We start from the raw sequence: 20,794 nt of genomic DNA, 5'->3' as shown, positions 1-20,794 counted from the left end.
GTAAATAGTTCAATATTTAAACCCTTTTCGCTTGCCTACGAATCACCTTTGACTTCTCAAAAATAAATGATTTTCATTGGGAAAAAAATTCCTGAGAAATCCATAACCCGCTGTTCTCATATATTTTATTATAGGGACATTTAAAATACTACATTACCATTTGGCATTACTTTCTCAAATCAATTAAAGAGCATTTTGATGTCATCAATAATATGATATACACAGACTAGTACCAAATTACAATTTAACAACACATTATACATTACAGGATTACTGTTTCAGAATTTATAAATCAAAAGGTACTGTCTGTTTTCAATCAACTTCATTTCAGACACACCTTTGAGAGTTATGTAATTTAAAAAATAGAAATTCCACTTTGCTAAAGGCTAAAGGGACTTAGCATAATATTCTATGTCAGTTTCAATATTAAAAACTAATTTGTTGTTTATTTAAAACATTTTTATGACATATAGTATGTAATAAAATTTCAACCAACTGTAAAATGTTTACATTTGAAACTATTACCGGTAATTTAAATGTTAATGCAGGATCGTCAAAAATTCTTTTGCAGTGTGTGCTAGACTGCTCACATGACTTAAATGTACCCATGGGAAAGAAATATTTTATTATGCTGAACAGTCTGGTAGTACAGACTTATCAAAATTGAAAAATGTACATCTCATATTGTCTTGCACTCAGAAATGGGATAAAAAGACAGCAGCAACAGTCCTAAAATCTAAATCTAAAATAGTAGGCAAAAAAGTTAAAAATCCCAAAAACGCTTTTATTTATATTCATTAAATACGTTTTTTACATGTGCGAACAGATATACTTTATACTTTTGGATTGAGTGCGTATTTAGAGCACTGGAACTATTCTATTTTCCTTAATTACTCTTGTACAGGTCTGGACAACCTGTTTGATCCTTAGCAGCCAATCTGTGTCTTCACTGACTTAATGTGCGCACAAATTGTCTCTTTTTTGAGTATAGTATATAGTTTCTTGGCGTTGAAAGAAAAATTCCACCTTCACCATTAGCACGATACACATTAAATTACTTACATCGAAGGGTGGGGTATGTAATTCTGGCAGTGGAAGTGACAGTACTTAATCTGTCGACATGAATATGTCGGCAGGCTAAATGCTGATACTTCCATTTTACTCTGTCGCTAGTGTGATTTGCGACATTGTCAATGTGGCTGATTACAATGCTGACATTAAAAGAGTAATGGAGGCAGGTAGGTGGTATAGCTGTCCGCCACCAATGTAGACATTTCTGTTGTGTTAGAATACCTCCATATAAAGTCAAGAAAGATCATTTATGAACAGGAAGTATCTGTGTGCACGAACATTTCATTTTGTATGCCAAATTGACCTCTTTATACATAAAATGGATTTGCTACTTTTAAACAAATCTGCACCTATTCATGCGGGATTTTGGGTCCGGATAGAAATGTGCATAGTTTAAAGAGTTAAAAAATGTTTTAGCCTAATACTGTAACCGTTTAGGACCATCCCTTTTATTAGGGAGGTAAAATTATTGACATTAAGACAGCACACATGTATTATAGTCCCTCCTAATTCATAAAAAGTCCACCTATTCATGATGTCCTTAGTTTATTTAAGTAAGGAACATTGTACTTATACAAAATTACAAACTAAGAAAAAGATACCATATATGCATAGTGATACAATATAATTTGCATGTTCCACTTACTTTGGCTCCTGTTGTTAATTACCTGGAATTTGCAGTTTTTCCTCTAAGTTCATTAAGTTTGCACATTTCAACAGAGGCAGAAGGAACCCAACCTCATGGACTCTTCTCAGGATCAACAACTATTCTCCTATAATTATTATAATGTGTTTAGATGATTTACCCACAGTCCGTTGGTGCTGTGATTGATTTATACTTGCAATGTGTTTATAAAAGATAACTATTTAAAATGCTTATTTATTTATTAAGAATAAAATGTAAAATGGTGGTATATTGAGAGCAAGTGAGACCCAACTGCATATTACAATAGAATTATCTCTGAAAATTGGTATTCTGTGCTAAAATATTAATTTCACTATGATTTTCATGGGGGGGGGGTGAGTCCTTAACTATTTATCAAATGAAAACTGCAACTTGTTTACTGTTTTTCTCATGCAGTTCAACATTATTATGTAATTGCCTGTTCCATGTATATTTGTCCCTTTATGTAAGTTTGAAATCACAATTCCCATTATAAAATCTCTTTTTTCTAATGAAATGCATCAATGAGTAAATTTGATATTTTATTTGGAAATTCATAATTGTCTTTTTAAAGCAATTATCTATTAGAATATTAGTAAATAAGGCTGAGTGTGTGGCTTAAATAGGCTGCATTTATCTTTTTTTCTAATCATTATTCATTCTGCCATTTGAATTGTTGCATCAGCACTTATTCATGAACACTTTATGCTTCATTTACGGTGTTGCTTCAATTACAAGATGTTTGTAGATGAAGGCAAATTAGTATTTATGTTCACGCTTTTTTTTGTTGTTGTCACTTTTGCTAGAGTATCTATATTGCATAATGCATCTATTTGTACTGTAACAGGGGTGAGTTGGTGGCATGGCTGGGCAGAATGATTTCTGATCTGGGTAGATCAGGGTATGGAGTACCCTGATTTTTTTAATTGGGCTTTGGATGCATAATACTGCAGTGCCTGACCTTTATTCTCTTCTCTTCAGCTACCAGATAACAAGTTGCAGTCCCCTTATTGTTATCACTATCTCTGGATGGTGATAGCAAAGGGGAAATACTTAAATAAAGACTTTGTTTAAACCAAAATGGTCAGATTTTGTTACTTTTGTTACAGGTTTTTATTTGTTGAATGTGAAACTAGGAGCCCAAGCTATCTCTTGGGGTCTAATATATCTAATATAACTGATATACATATCTTTTAAAATAAATTACAGAACATTGTACAGATCAGGGTATATACTGACTTCCACACAATTAAATATAATGTAAGACATATTGATTATTGTATGTATTAGTTCATTGTATATTCAAATAAATCATATAAATTAGTTTTCCTTGATCACTAACAAACTTAATTTTATTTCAGGTGAAGATAAAATATTATATGACATACAGTATTCCCCCAATTCAAGTCTGGCAAATCATTTGGAAACATCAACCTGACAGCATGCTGGCACTTGCACAAACTGCATGTATCCGCCTTGTGTCCTGGTAAGTAATATTCTGCCATAGGCAAAATTATACCATATATGTACCAATATAGTGACAGTGCAAAAAGTAATATTATTATCGTCGATTTGTAAGGCACCACAGTGCTCCGCAGTGCCGTACAGTAGGGAAAACAAGACATACATAAAACAGTGACATACAAGAGAAACAAAATAAATTCAGACATGAAATCCAAGGGTATGAAGCACCCTGCTAATTAGAGAACCTACATGAAGTGGAAGAGGGCACAGCTGAAACAAAAGGATGTGGTTCAGAGTAGAGGTTGGGACAGTTGTGAGGGTGTATTAGTGTGAGTAGTGTTATCGAGGGATAATTTCACCTCTACAAAGAGATGGATTATCAAAGAGCGTCTAAAGATTTGAAGGCTGTGGGAAAGCCTGACTGAGCATTGTAGGGAATTTGTAATTAAGGAGCTGCACGGGAAAAATCTTGTAGGCGGAAGTGAGAGGTGGTTACCAGAGATGAGACAAGGAGCAGGTCACAGGTAGATCTGAGAGGGAAGGGGGAGAGTATTTTGATATGAGATTTAACAATATTAAATAGTATAACAATTAATATAATATAATAATGTAACATTTAATAAAGTAATAGGAAAGTAACAACAGTAACTAAAATACTCATAGAGCTAGGAATATGATACTAGACTCTCTGACTGGCAGCAGCTTTGGATATAGTGCAATGTGTGAAATATCAATAAGTCTAGTGACCGGAGAGTGTAAGAGTAAATGTAAAGAGTAAATGGGTATACAAAAGAGAAGCGAGGATAGATAAGTGTAGATTGTCAACAGGGCTAGGCAGTAAAGGCAGCTCCCTTCAGGCACAGCAAGGCTTGGGGCACAGATCAAATAATGACTGCAATCATTCTTATCCTGGCTTGATATATCAGCAAAAAGCCAAGGTCTAGAAATATGTGTTACCACTATTACCATTATCACTATAAACTAGAAAATGATATTTTTCTTGTTTTTATTTAAATACAATTAAAATCCATATTTCACAGCATTGCTATGCAGGGACCATGGAATGCATCATATTCATGCGAGTAACAGAGTAGAAACATAAACTATTAGAATAAAAAGGCTGATGTTTGTCACCAGAAACCATATGTTAGGTAGATAGGTGTTGTGTGACATCTTTGCTTTTGCCTTGGGTTGAAAACAGTTTGCCCCATGACTGATTAGAAATAAGAATCTATAAATTTCATGGAAGGGAGGAGCCTACAGTATAATAACATTGATACAAAGTTTTCAATATCAACAATATTCAGGAAGTTCATTACCAGTGAAGGAATAAAATTAAAGATAACTATTTCAGTTGTACCCATTTTATTATTATTATTTTTAATGTTGTTTTTGCTATTGGGAGAAAAAGTAGTATAAATAGAATATATATCAATTTCTCCTGGATAAGTTGGTATACAGATTTGTAGGTATAACTGAAACAGTTTTACCAATGTTAATATGTAAACTTTGTGTAACATGTAAAGGTGAACACATTTATAGGACAAAGAGAGAGAACTCTACCACTACGGTCAGGTCTAACCAGAGTATTACAGCATCTGCATGGATGTTATATTTAATTCAGGTTAATTAGAGAGCCCAGTTGAAGAATGTTGGTAGAAAAATAGAAATGGTCCCTGAACAGAGCCTTGAGCAACCCAAGAGAAAGATCTGCTAATGAGGAAGAGTTGTTAGTCACATAAACACTGAAAACTGAGATGTTCATGAAATGTACAAGGCTATTTTTTACTCTAATGCCAGTTGAATGTAGATATTGACACAGAAGAGAGCAATTCATTGATTGCAGAAAAATAGAAAATGTGGGAGAATAGAGTACTGGCCTTAGGACAAGGTTATGTAGTGGTTTTAAGTGACTTTATTATTAGGACAGTTACAGTACTTTAGTGTGAGGACTGCAAAAGAGCCAAACTGTATTTCTGAAAGAGGCTGTTGAAGGAAAAAAATCATTTAGTAGGACACACAACAGCTTCTAGCAAAGAATTAAAGGCTAAATAAGAGGTGTAGGCTGAAGCAACAAGTGCTAATGAAGCTTGCAAATTGTGACTATTTGACTGTTGAGAATGCATAATTGTAGAAGTACAGAGAAAGAAATCCAGGAAAGAAAATCAGAGAGTCTTTGTCATTTTTCCATTTGAGCTTAAGGACCTCATTTAGAGTCGGACGCAATTTACACTGAAATCGTAATTTTAGAATTTAGAGTGGCACGTATTTTTAGATCCATGCGAATTAGAATACTGTGCAAATTGCACAAACATACCCCTTTATCTGACTTATGGGCCTGCGTGCAAGTGTATCCTGCACAGCACCCTGCAAAGCAGATAATTAAATGGAAAACAAAATTTAGAAAAAAAAAATTAAAATTGTTCTTCCCCCACTCCAAACAACACAAGGGTTGTTTATGCTGTTTGGGAGAGGGTACTCAACTTTTTTTTACAATTTAATTTTTTTTTACTTGCTTTTTAATACATCCAGGTCTCTTGCACCAGCTGAAAGCATCCGCAAAGATACATCTGCTAGAGACCTATCTGCGTTTGCTTTCAATTCAAAATTGCATGTAAAATGCGTTAACACGCCTTTGCATTGCTAGGCTTGCCCATTACCGCCCCCGTTCCTCCTCTATAAGCGCAGAGAGGTGCAAGAGGGAGATCCGTCTCAGTTGGAGTGCAAACTGAGACAGATCTTTGCCCAAAAGTGTTTTTTGCACTTAAAAGAAGGACTTGATTCCGACTCTAAATTAGATCCTAAATGGTCACTGCAAGAACTAAGATTTTAGTGCACATATGGTTATAACTAGAACAACTATTTTCAGATTACTAGGGAAAAACATTTTAAAAATGTTTAAACTAAAGTTTACTAATTTTTAAAACTGATTGATACTTTTAATCCTGACGATAAAACTAAAAAGTTAAATTATCGTATTTGTCATAATTGGCAAGACCTCTCTAACTTGGGGGGGGGGGGTCTTTTCATCGCTAAGGTAAACTTATGTACATTATTTCTTAAAGCATCAGCAACCTCTCCATAGTACATAATGATGGGGACATTATTACGCTTACATCACATAAAATGTAAAGGGTGCTACGACCTAAGATATATATTATTAGCAATAAATGTATTGCTATGGCAGGTTCATTTATCTATTTAGCATAAAAAGAAAACAGTCATAGGGAAGTACATATCTTTAGGAAATGAAAACAAATGTCTTTAGTTAATTTTCTTTAGTTAAAAATGATTAATTATTAATGAATGAAGTAAAATTGTCACCCTCCACATACTAAGTTCTATAAATCATTCAGCAAATTATAACAAGAAGTAAAATGACAACATGTATATTATTAGTATAGTTTGCACATGCGCTGTAGCAAGATGTCTAAATGAAGAAACCATTAACAAACAAATGCACTTCTCTATAAAAGTGTATATAGAAACATCATGTATACATATATAAATTAATATGTGGACTACTAATAGACATATATCATTTACTACTCAAGCAAGTGTGACTTGCACTGACTAAACAAACCCCATATAACAGTGGCACCCTGATTTTATTTTATGTGTATAAAATATATTGAAGCCTATGTAATAATGACAACTTTTATGATTAATCATCAAGATAAATATAATGAATATGCATTAACACTGTAGTCCTATTATATTGATAGGTTTATATATGATGGAATTACAGTGTGCACATATATAAGTTAGCCTCTGCTAAATTTAGAGCACTGTTAGATTTTCATTTTGGTAAGACTATTATGTACTGATAGAGTTTATATACTATATTTGAGGGGTTGGGATTTTTTGTGGGGGTGCAATAAAAAAAATAAAAAAATGATGTCTATACATATGCTCTATAGGAGAGGCAGGCAACCTGCTGTTGTAGAGTGATCTCTGAGATTTGTTGTTCCACAGCATCCTGAAGCATAATAGGCTGCTTGAGCATACGTAATGTAACATTTGATGAAAGCTTGTGAGTATTTGAATTAGAATTAGCCAGTGTTAGTGACTAGCACTGTTACTATTGGCAAACATTAGGGGGTAAATGTATCAAGCTGAGAGTTTTCCGGCGGGTTTAAAAAGTAGAGATGTTGCCTATAGCAACCAATAAGATTCAAGCTGTCATTTTGTAGAATGTACTAAATAAATGAAAGCTAGAATCTGATTGGTTTTTCAAACCCGCCGAAAAACTCTAAGCTTGATACATTTACCCCCAGGTGTCTAGTTGTTTTCTAGAAGTATTACAGGTTAAAGGGATTGGTAAAACTCATAAATATTGCTCACTGAACCAAATCAATTATGTTAAATTTAGTTGATATATAAAACTTTTTGCCTGTTATTTAATTATTATTATTATTATTACATTTTGCTCTAAATGCGCATAAAAAGAACACCCATTTCTTGTTGCCTTTTCAGCTTACCTTGTTCTGTAACATAATCCTATTGTATGTCGACTGCACAGTTATTTGAGTAATGTTTCTATTTAGAGTTTTATTGCTCAATTCAATTACTTGTTGTTTTTCCCCGTTGTTTATGTTATTGCTATGATTAATTAGTTCTGAAGAAAATGTGCTCGTAGACGCAGTAAGTCACAAAGTTCCTGGCAAATTCATTGATTACTGTTGCTGTGAAATATTGCTACAATTTGTATGGGCAGTCGTAGTTTGAAATATTTAAACACAGTCCTTTCTGAATGAATGTATTATTTTGATAACACAAAAGCATTCATTTCCATAATACCTCGCACTATAAATTACTTTGCCAGCCAAATGCCTATTTTCAACACTCAGGATTTTATGTTAAAGACATACAGTTATTTAAATATTTATAAAATGAGTGTTGAGAACAGCCATTTTAAAAGCAGTTAATAATGAACAGCCATCAAGGGATCCATTAACAGAAAAGTGCTTTGTAACTCTGCTAACTTAACTAGTGTAGAGGCAGGCAATCAAATTTAATTAAAAGCACTCAAAACAAACCTAATAGTTGAACAACGTATACTTACGATGCAATTCTACTAGATCTATAGGTAGTATAGTCACGTGTATATTTTACAGAAATATAGCTTAGATTGCTAAAGCATAGACCTTTTTTCTGACAAAATATATGCTTATATTTAATATAAACAAATACAAATATAGTTAATCATTTTTTTTGATCATCTGATATAGGTTTGATTTCATCTCCACAAACACTTGTTAGTGTCAAACTTTAGGACATACTTTACTACATATTTTGACAATTTGTTTAATCAACTTAGTCTTTTTAGACCAAACTGACCCAAAATGCATGTGTGGGTCAGAATGATCAGACGAGATAAATTGCTTCCCATTAAAAATACTGGACAATATCCATATACTGGCATCTCTGAGCTGGTGTACAATTCAGGTCCTTTCGCATTGTCAAAATGGTCATGCGCCCCTTCTGCAAAATAATGAACGCTCTTAAAAATGTGCCCTCTTCACCCCTTTACATTACTTCAATTATATTGATTCCCAAAATGTAGTGCTCTGCAAAAGTAGGAACATTGGTGCAGCATGATGGCTAAGTGGTTAGCACTTCTGCCTCACAGCACTGGGGTCATGAGTTCAATTCCCGACCATGGCCTTATCTGTGCGAAGTTTTTATGCTCTCCCCGTGTTTGCATGGGTTTCCTCCGGGTGCTCCGGTTTCCTCCCATACTCCAAAAACATACTAGTAGGCTAATTGGCTGCTATCAAATTGACCCTAGTCTCTTTCTCTATGTCTGTCTGTGTGTGTGTTAGAAAATTTAGACTGTAAGCTCCAATGGGGCAGGGACTGATGTGAATGAGTTCTCTGTACAGCGCTGTGGAATTAGTGGCGCTATATAAATAAATGGTGATGATGATGATGATGATGATGATGATGATTGGTGTGCTTACTTAGTACTTGGCAAAGAATACCCTCATTTTTCCCCAACTCCTCTCAACCTCTGCAAGCACCGCCATCTTGCACCAAAAGCCCATGCAACTTGGTAGAAACTAAGCACCTTAATGCTAGTTATGCACACAAGGTGACCAAAGCTGATTATGTACTCTATGGCATTCTGGGCTTTGTAAATGACCTCCAATAGAGGTAATACAGTTCTGAGGCTAGAGACTGATTGTCGACTAAAAGCAACCGCATTTATAAATACTATTATAATCAAGTAACCTTCCACATCACTCACCTTCTCCTGTATTAGTAGTCACAGAACAGACAGAGTTGCTTTTCTGCAGCATTTGGCTCCCATTTGTTCACCTTTGGTAGAAAAATTAGATAGATCAACAATAATCATTTACAATATAGAACAATTGGTACAGCCTGTGACACGTTGTGACATGTGAACTAAATGAGCTACGTAATCTGCAGTATAGCCTGCCCCATTTGTTTACATGTTTAATAGTATTTCTGCCTTGGAACAAGCTAATTTTATATTTCGCAACCGATATAATTGAAGCTTATATCATATTAAATATTTTCCTATGACCACATTAGTGCATGATCACATAAAAGTTCATGTCACTCATTTGGTGTCATTTGCTGAAATTAACCATATAATACTACTAATAATAATAATTGTCATTTATGTCACTTAAAAAAATGTAATGCCTGCGACTGGACCTGTAATGTTGCTGTTTAATTGATCTTGAACGTCTAAGTCTGAGTCATTTGGTATAATAAGTTTTATGCAATTTAGCTAAAAAATCTATACAATTATGGATCATCCAAGACTTAACAAAGGCTATTAGTCTTCAGTCTTCTATCTGTTTCCAGTTAGTTATATATGAGCAAATACACAATATTGAATGTCAAATAGCGAAATAACACCCTTCTGTGGGTAGTTGTAATTTTGGACACTTTAGAAACAGACCAAGCATTTAATCATTTACTGGGATATGTCGTTTAAGCCGAAGAGATATTTGGCCAACTGCTTTTGAATTTTGAATCTAAAATTAATGCAAGAGAGACTATAACAATAATTACCAGACTTTCAGTAGAAATCATTTTACCTCAAATATGGTCAATCATAAATGACTTATAAAATATGAAATTTCATATTGTAATTTACATAATTCATCTCACTAAGCCCTTAGGCGTGATAAATGGGTACATTATGTAACCAAGGCAGATATTTTGCAGCTTGCCTAATCATTTAAAACATGAAATAGAAAACATTAGGCATGTTTGAATTTAGTAAGTGAATTACATCTTTTATATTGTGATGGTTCCTTACATGCACTGGATTGCAGATAAAAAGCAAATACCATTTATTGCCATTTCTTAAGTGTTCACCTTTACTCTGTATACTCCCACTTGAAGAACATTTAAAGGGAAACATCATTAGAAAATGTTATGCCTATCTTATATTTACATTTAAACATTCAATTAATCCTGAATGTGTCTACTATACAGATGTACTGTTTAGGTCAATATGACCAATATCATAAAATTACACTTTTTATTATTATTATTATTATTATTATTATTATTATCATTTAACTGCAGAGCCGCTCTGTCAGTCTCTACACTGTCTCTACACTGGCTGCCTGTTTGTTACTGAATCTTCTACTAATATACAAGGCCATCAACAAAACAGCACTAACAAACATCTCTTCACTTGTCTCAATATATCTCCCAATTTGACACCTCCATTCAGCACAGGATTTGCATCTCTCACCCACACTCATTACCTGACCTCATTCCCACTTACAGGACTCTTTGCAGGTTACACCCATTTTGTGTAATGCTCATTCTCGCACAATAAGACTTTCCTTTAGTCTTCAAATTTTCAAGTTTTTTCTGAGAACCCACCTCTTCAGGCTCAGTGGTGGATCCAAGGAGGAGGGGTGTGGGTGGGGATGGTGGGTCAGGGCAATCACCCCCCTATCAGGAGGCATGCAACCTGCAGCCGCACACTATGTACAGGTCCATTATGGCAGTTAGATACTACTGTCCGGCCACTCTGATTGTGTTTTAAACACCGTCAGAGCGGCCGGACAGCATACTCTGACTGTCTGTCTTTTCCAACAAAGATCTGCACACAGTTTGTAACCACAGGCAGCCTACTACTGATAGAAGCACTTTTTACCTTAGCAATCTGACTGGACCAATATGCAATATATAGCACTTAACCTCATGTATCAACAGATTGTAAGCTTGCAATCAGGGCACTCTTACCTCTCTGTATGTCTGTATTACCCAGTATTGTTTTTGTTACTATTGTCTTCCCAATTGTAAAGCGTTATGGAATACACTGGCACTATATAAATAAATGTTGATGTAAGGATTTATCTTACGATATAATTAATTTTTAGGGGGTTGGTGATTGTGTGATTCTCAAATGTGGTTGCTGGGACAGGCCCTTTTTATGCTTATTATGTATCTTCAGAATGGGAGTGACAACTAGTTGCCTGACACTTGATGTCACCAAGTATTGTCTAGATATTTGTACAAGAGATGCCCGGGCTTGGTTCTCAGAGAACCGAGCCCACCTGAATTTCGCATATCTCAATACCAAGCCAGCTCGGTACTTTCACACATCCTCGGAAGTATAAGCAAGGCAAAACGTTATCACTGCATCATCGAATCTCGCAAGTTATAGATTCTATAAGTACCACCCTCCACGGAGATCCAGCGCCATTTCACAGAGAGACACAGAAGAGGTAGCAGAGTTGTTGGCAGTCCCCAGTGTAGTTGGGCAACGTCATTAATGAAATAGAAATAAGAGGGGTGGCAGTGCTCTTGCCAGTCTCCAGTGACATTGTACTGTGACATATCTCACCCAGATATAGGAGAGATGACAGTTTTCAGTGCTACCGTCACATTTGTATGGTGTCATCAAGATGGATTCACATCAGTCCAATGAAGATCAGGAGCACCAAGCAGAAGCTAGCACCAGTCATGCTGATAGTAATCCTTCTATGACATTTGCTAAAGCCTATGTTAAAGTGCACAGTGTTTTTAGGTCAGGGAAACAAAAATGAAAAAAAACACCTTTAACCTTGGTAAAGAATTGCCAACATGCCATTCTACACGCAGTGGCAAGGAAAGAATTAGGCCTTCGTCTTTCTCTAAGTGCTAGTTCTGCAACTGTCAGTGGGCCATCTTTTGTATGGTCAGTCATGACAATACAAGACCTTATCATTCTGACTCAAAAAGTGGTGCCCAAATACTTTTACATGTAAAAGCCGAGCTGGAAGAAAACAGTAAGGTATTAGAAGAAACAGTATGTTCAGATTCACAAATGCCACAAATCCCTGAGGAGAGTCTATCCACGTGTTCTATGTGTAAGCCTGACCTTTCTGATACTATACTCATAAAGAAGCCTCCTTTCAGCATTTCTATAGATGTGTGGATGAGCAGCCCAAGTGTAGCCGGTGATAAACAAATTGAGGATGCCACTTTGGAATTGCAACAGGATGAGGAGGATAATTGTGTAGCTGACACAGCTGCTAATGAGGATGTTGATGAGGATGATGTTGTTTTGTAAGTCCTGCACAAGTGGAAGCAGTTCTTGCACGTGATAAGAAGAAGGCCATTGTCATGCCTGGGCATAAGACCAAAAAAAATCCACCTCCTATGTGTGGAATAATTTTTACCAAAAACCTGACAACAGTTGACTAGCCATTTGTAGCATTTGTAAAGCCACAGTCAGTAGAGGTAGGGACCTTAACCATCTAGGACCCTCATCCAAGTCACATCATTTGAAGCGAGTTCATGGCAAGTTGTTGGGAAAATCTCAAACTTCTGCTAAAAAATAGCAACATCAGTCCAGCATCAGCTAGGTCCCTTCTCTCACCTAGATCACAGCACCTGCAATCTACACCCACAATAACATCCTCATCTATATCCTCTGTAGCGATCGGAGTTAGTCCTGCATCCAATTTGCTAAGGCTAGATGACTCCTCCACTATCCATGATTCCTCTGAATAATTATTTAGCGTCAGTCCTGCTGCTGCTGCTTCTGGGGGTGGATCTTCAACCCAGAAGCAGACCAAGAAGAAGACTACTAGTAGTTTTCAACAATTGACTGTTAAACAATCCTTTGCAAGAGGAAGCAATTATGAAAGCTGTCACCCAGTGGCAAAGTGGATCACAGACGCCATGACGACTATGCTAGTATTAGATCTGCGTCCAATGTCCACAATTAATGCAGCGGGATTTAGACAGTTAATTGAAGTCTTGTGTCCCAGATACCAAATTCCATCCCAACACTGTTTTACAAGAAAAGCTATTCCTCACCTGTACAAGAAGGTTCGTAAAATTTAATAATTGTGCTAAAAAATGCCATTATACACACTCTACACTTAACCACAGAAATGTGGACAAGCGAAACTGGGCGAACTAAAGATTATGTGACTGTGACAGCCTCTGAAGTGTTTTCACTCAGTCTTTCAATTGCTTCTTTCTCATATGACCACATACTTAGTTTTTCACTGTGTTCACCATCTCCAACTGTGTTATAAGAGTGCACTGGGTGACGGCGATCGCCTCGTTTTCATCTTCCAAAGTTTAGTCTGCAGGGGCCAGTGACACACCCATTTGTTTTCTCAGGTGACTTAGCTGTTCTTTAAACTGAACATATTTTTCGTCCTGCCTCAGGACCTATTATTCTTCTGAACCGCAGTGTATCTCTCATGTACAAGCTCTCTTAAATCCGGGAGCTCATCCGGTGGTTCACATTTTAACTTAAGTATGGTCTCCTCAGCTGCGTCTATATATTGGTTTAAATTTCTGTTCAATGCAGCGTATTCCAATATGGCAGATTCCATGCTGCCCACATGTTCCGTGTCACAGTCTTTGTGTAGCAGATCTATTGCCACTCCAGTTGTATTATCCATTCCTGTGTCTACATACGTTTGGCAGTTCTTCAGGAATGAGAGGGAAGTATCCACAGAGGTGAAGGAAATTAAAGATGCAGCACGAGCAGGCATGGTTTAATAATGTAGAGTTCATTGACAGTACTGTTAGGCTTAAGGCAGCTAAGCTATTGGTAGCTTGTTTTGTGGGGGCCCAAACAAACCAAGCACTTCAGCCACAAAAGTGGCACTGCTTGACGCTGGAGTACTTGCTTTGTTAAACTGTACACGTCCTTTTCAATATCTTATATAAGGGTGGGTGGGAGGGCCCAAGGACAATACCAACTTTCACCACTTTTCTTTTCTGCCACTGCTTTGTGGCAATGTTTCCTAAATATGCTATGAACTGCAGTGTGTTTGTATCGTTGCTCTGCCGCTTAGCAGGTCACTGCAGTCTTTGTCAGAAAGTGTATGAAAATAAAATTGTGACCTATGAGGTGTCCAAAATTGACTGGAAATGACTGGAAATTAGTGTTATTGGGGATATTAATAATGTAGGAACAAAAAAAGAGCAAAATTAAGTGATTTTAGCATCTTTTAGCTATTTTTCTAAAAAATACAGATCCAAAACCAAAACCAAAACACGCGAGGGCGGTTTTGTCAAAACAAAAACCAAAACATCTCTAATTTGTACACCTATAACATTAATGATTAGGACAGAAAAAAATATTGCTAGAAAGTAGCAGCCTCAGACATTTTCCGCTAGGACAATACAGGAAGATGGAGTCTCAGAGTCTAAGATAAGACTTTTGACATTTGACACTAGTTGACGCTTACTAATTGATTTATTTCTGTTCCATACACTGTGATGGGCCTGATTCTCAATTGGGCACTATAAATTTGATGCATTTTGAGGGAATTAGGAACAATTTGCAACAGCAAAGTTCAGAAATTTGCCAAATTGCAAAATAGGTTCACTACTTATCTAGTCTAGCTTTAATGAGATATAAATAATGGTGTACAATTTTTATTAAAAAAAATGATATACACAAATTTGTAAATATATGCATATATGGCATGCAACACTTTCAAGATAGCTTTACCAATTAGATGTTTTTAACTCAAAACACTGAGAGCATGAACACAGAGTTACAAATAGAAAAAAAGTCAAGTTGCTCAATTTATGACAACAAAAGATTCAAAAAGATGGGTACTTTATCCCAGCCGTACAATTAACAGGCTCCCACTGCACAAGTTGTTTTAACCCTACATATTATTATAATTTTTTTATTAATATTACTACAATGAATAATAATAATATTAGAATCCTCAGTATCCAAAATCCACCACTTATCTGGGATAAGCTATGTATGGTTACATATTTTACCTATATTTTTTCCTGGTTAAATTTTAGTATATTCAGTTTAATTTAATCTGTTAACTACTTATGAAGTTATTCAAGCAGCAGAACTTATAGCTAACTATTTTACTATTGTACTGCTAACCCTTTTATGTATAAAGTGAGTAACACACAAATGAAAACACAAATACATTACAATTTTAGATGGAAATAAGAATTATCTGTATACTGTTGGGAATTAACAAGATTTCTTTGCTGCTTTGCCATTTATTTCTATTTGTTTTTTTATGTTGAAATGCTTCCAAAAACATCACAGTCAAAACCACAGTATAAAAGTATTTCAAAAGCAATAATGAAATTCTAGACATGTGTAAGTAAAAACACACAGGAGACTTGTTCCAGATTCAGCTCTTTTGAGCATTTCTTTGTGATATAGAAGCTTACAATACCTGTGAAGTTATTTAGATTCACAGAAATATCTCTAGACAAATCCATAATGTTGTCATGAATATTCTTCATTGATCCCAGGCAATAAGTGTTTCTCTAATTTGATCAATTTTATGCATGGTGACCAAAGTCTTTTTTATAAAAAATAAATAAATCATGCTACATTGCTATCTTAGTTTTATGTGCCACTTATGAAATAATTTTTTGTGCTACTTGTATAAGAAATTCTGATAAAATACTTTAAAAATTGTGTATTTTAAATACAAAATTATATTGTTGTTTACTGTACATACCAGAATATAGACCCTTGTACACTTGCTTTGTTGCAATTGACTATCAGTCATAAAATCAACAACAATTAAGGTCCACTGAATAATTTTATTAATCCACCCTGAATCAAGATTGGGATTAGTTTATACCAAAACTGCCCTGGCCAAGGTTACTAATGATCTCCTATCAGCCAAATCCAAGGGTCACTTCTCCGTACTCATCCTGCTTGACCTCTCTGCAGCCTTTGACACCGTGGACCACCCCCTCCTGCTGCAAACTCTTCTCTCTCTCGGCCTCTCTGGTTCTGTCCATGCCTGGTTCGTCTCATACCTCGCTAATCGCTCCTTCTCTGTATCCACGTCTGGATCTTCCTCCTCCCCCTACCCTCTCCCCGTAGGAGTCCCGCAGGGCTCTGTTCTTGGCCCTCTATTCTTTTCCCTCTACACTTCCTCCCTTGGTGCTCTCATCTCCTCCTTCGGTCTTCAGTATCACCTTTATGCTGATGACATTCAACTCTATATCTCCTCTCCTGATCTTTCCTCCACCCTCCTCGATCGGGTATCAGACTGCCTCTCCGCCATCTCCTCCTGGATGTCCAAGCGCTTTCTCAAAATCAATATCTCTAAAACTGAACTCATTGTCTTTCCTCTGCCCAGACTCCCATCCCACCATGACCTCTCTATTGTCGTCAATAACACCATCATCTCCTCTGTCACCCAACTTCGCTGCCTGGGTGTCACCCTCGACTCCTCTCTCTCTTTTGCCCCCCCATTCACTCCCTTGCCCAAGCCTGTCATTTCCAACTAAGCAACATCGCCCGCATCTGTCCTTTTCTCTCTCAGGATGCCACCAAAACTATCATCCACGCACTCATCATCTGCCGCCTCGTTTATTGTAACCTCCTCCTCATTGGCCTCTCCCACTCCCGTCTCTCACCCCTCTGCTCTATACTCAATGCGGCTGCAAGACTCATCTTCCTCTCACGCCGCTCCTCCTCTGCCTCCTCTCTCTGTCTTGCCTTACACTGGCTCTCCTTGCCCTACAGAATCCTTTTCAAACTCCTCACCACCACTTACAAGGCTCTCTCCAACTCTACTGCCCCTTATATCTCTAACCTACTCTCCATTCACACTCCTGCCCGCTCCCTGCGCTCGGCCAACGACCGCCGCCTCTCCTCCACTTTTATCACCTCTTCCCACTCCAGAATCCAAGACTTTTCCCGTGCAGCCCCCCTTCTCTGGAACAACCTCCCTCATTCCATATGTCTCTTTCCTACTCTGTGCTCCTTCAAACGTGCACTCAAAACTCACCTCTTCCTCAAAGCCTACCAACCTTCTACTTAACCCTCATCTCCTCCCTTTTGCTTGTCCTCCCTTCTCTCCTCTTCCCTCAAATGGCTCCTCTTGTGCCTGGTCTGTTTACCCTCCCTTAGGATGTAAGCTTGTATGAGCAGGGCCCCCTCCCCTCCTGTCTCCATATCTGTTCTTCCGCTCCGGCTTTACTGCATATGACTGGCCGGAGTTTCTGAAGTATCGGTACTTTTTGTTCATTGTTCTGTATGGTTTCACCCTGTATAGTCTACTGTTAGTACTGTGTGCGGTGCTGCGGATACCTTGTGGCGCCTAACAAATAAATGATAATAATAATAATAATAATAATAATAATAAAACTGCTTCCTGCAGAATCAAATAAATCACTGTCAATTAAATGAAAATAACCTAATCACACTGCAACAGTCACTATCACGTGACCAAAACCTTATAAAAGTTGCATGTAGCCAATTTAACACTTCTTCTGTATGACAGGAGAAATGTCTCTAAGGGGGGAATTCGATTCCCCCCGAAGTAAGCCAGCGTTAAAACTACCGCAATAATGGTAATAGTGTGCAGGCCGTGTTACTTTTTCAACTAACGCGCCCAATTAAATTCCCCCCTAAGTGTCTCTTATATGAATAGTGATTCCTACTGAGCTCTGCCTTTTAAACAGTTCCGCTACTCTACAAACATATATTGTTCAGTGTGTACACTGCAGATTTGTCGATTTACATAGAGCTTGTGCACATCTTATAATATATGTCCTTAATAGGTATGTTGCAGTTAAAACATTTCTATGTATAATTTACATTATACAAATTGGAATAAGGTTTTGTCTTTCAGCTCATACAGACTTACAATAGCTTGTTTTCACTGTAATTACAGCAATACATGGGGCTACAGATTATATAATTACCCTTACTCCCTATATAGCCAGAAAATTGCTTCTGTCATACTCACCCCTTTTCACTTAAACAATTACTGCACTAGGTGTAATTATATATTATTAAAATACTATTAATTCTGATAGGGCTCACATTGTCTGTCTTATAAATGCACATTTTTCACTGAAATAAATACGGCCGATGGTGTGATTATAGATAATTGACTTATACTTAATTTTTATACCACATGAAAGTTTTCTGTCTGGCAACCAGGAATAAAACAATGATGGTTATTTGTCCTTTTGCTTACCTAGGGCTTCGAAAGGCTTTGCTCACAAAAACAAATATTGTTGTATTTGTGGCTGAAATTATTAGGTAATAGGGTATATCTACTGTGTATACCAATTGCCTGTCTAACCATAAATTTAACTCTACTGCCAGTAGGTGCGGCTCTGATCCTTTAAAAAAATGTATTCTAATCACATCACTAAAATGTGTTATAAATGCAACTTAGATTTGTCTTTTATGCAGTCTTATTTCTCTCAAAGGTATACCACCGTAAGTGTGGTTCATATTATTAAAAAGAGGATATTCTAATTGTGTCAGATAATTGTCTCTTTTATTCCCTCAAACAAATACACTTGTACCTGTGCTTCAGATCCTTTTTTTTGTTATGTTAGTCTAATTATGTTCTTCATAATTATTTTTCACACAGGTAAATACAGCAGTTAGTGTGGTTAAAATGATTCTAATACAATCACTATGCTCAATATAATCAAATTTGACTTACAAACCAGATATCTAACTAATAAATATAATTTGTAAAGTGTAAAAACAAAAGAAGTACAATTTTAATTTGCAAAAGCTAAAAAGAATGCTAGCAAACACCAATGGTGATTTAGTGGTTAGCACTTCTGCCTCACAGTACTGAGGTCATGAGTTCAGTTCCAAACCATGGCCTTATCTGTGTGGCATTAGTATATTCTCCCTGTGTTTGCGTGGGTTTCCTCCAGTTCCTCCGGTTTCCTCCCACACTCCAAAAACATACTGGTTGGTTAATTGGCTGCTATTAAAATTGACCCTAGTCTGTCTGTCTATGTGTGTGTATATTAGGGAATTTAGACTGTAAGCTCCAATGGGGCAGGGACTGATGTGAATGAGTTCTCTGTACAGGGCTGCGGAATTAGTGGCGCTATATAAATTGATGATGATGATGATCCCTAACTCCTATCCTTTTGAATCATACAAAGAAAAAAGATGGGTTTGTTGATGGAGGATCCTAGCTTCACAGGATGTTCCTGTAGGAAATACCATTGTAACTGCCAAATCAACAAATTGATTGCAGACTTCTAAATTTCATTATTGAATTCCCTAAGTGCTCAACTCTAATGCTCACTAAGCAAGTGCTCAAAAAATAGAGATCTCTGCCAAAGACTCTGTGCTCCATCTGTTTATGTTGCTTTGGCATTGTTATAGATTGAAATAGTCTTTGAAACCCTAAACTTGCCCTATCTTAGTCCTATCTGAGTAACTCTAACCCAGTCCAAAGTACAACCATACCTTTCTGTATACATCTATGTGAATTCTTCATGAGGAAATGCAAGCTACTATGTTTTTAAGAAATTATCTTGCAGGCAGGGGAGAATTTGGAGGCACACAAAACAGCATTTCTTCACCTCCCAAAGATTACCAGACCCACACTGGAAAATGTTGGGGCTCTCACTGAACCCCTGGACTGTGGAGGTCATAGAAATGAACAAGACTTTGGAGTTGAAACTTTGCTACCCCAGTGTAATGGACAGGGGTCTATAAGACCACATTAACTGATGATGGTTTATATAAGAAATATTTTGTATAACTGGTGCATCATGAAATAACAGCAACCATTGATGCCGAAATAGCCTAAATAAATACATGAACAGATTTTAAATTCCACCAATTATGAAATTATCATATTTGTAAATCTATAATCTATAATGTATTTTTAAAATGTGTGATTTTTCATAACATTTCACCTTTCGTTGTGTCAACTTTTAACAAGTCTATATTTAAATAGTGAGAAAGAAAACTTGCTGAATATTACTCATTTAACTTGTTTCCTAACATGTCAAATTTCTCTACTTGCCACATCTGTTACATTTTGTGTTAGTTTGTGACACCTACGAACAATTCTACATCATGAATTCCTGTTTCATAGTGTTGTCACAAACGAGGACAAGCGGTTGGGAGCGCATGTCTTTTTCTGCTATTAGTGGAGGTTATACAAGAAAAAGTCCATTGCTGTTGGCTCAAATGTCAAACTTTATTACAGTATGAAAAGCATACTGGACATCTTGTTAAATAGGTCATTATAGCAATATAGATGAGGAAGGTTCTATCAAGTTTCGGATTTCTACAGGTTTTAATATTTTGTTACCATCTAAGCATTCAGCAATGAAGGATCAAAAAAAGTTTAATAA

General features: G+C 36.5%; 1 protein-coding gene across 24 annotated transcripts in view; it reads left to right on the top strand.

The window, feature by feature from the left end:
- Positions 1-20,794, top strand: part of PTPRD (protein tyrosine phosphatase receptor type D) — a 1,423,918-nt gene that overhangs the window by 464,742 nt on the left and 938,382 nt on the right. For all 24 annotated transcript variants that reach the window (XM_075209451.1, XM_075209482.1, XM_075209417.1 and 21 more), the window contains exon 5: positions 3,097-3,221. The gene's annotated coding sequence lies outside the window, so the exon portion shown is untranslated. The remainder of the gene's footprint in view (positions 1-3,096; positions 3,222-20,794) is intronic.

The sequence above is a fragment of the Mixophyes fleayi genome, chromosome 1 (genome assembly GCF_038048845.1).
Source record: "Mixophyes fleayi isolate aMixFle1 chromosome 1, aMixFle1.hap1, whole genome shotgun sequence".
Classification (NCBI taxonomy): domain Eukaryota; kingdom Metazoa; phylum Chordata; class Amphibia; order Anura; family Limnodynastidae; genus Mixophyes; species Mixophyes fleayi.
The sequence above is the reverse complement of the archived record's forward strand: the minus strand, read 5'-3'. Positions and strand labels throughout refer to the sequence as shown.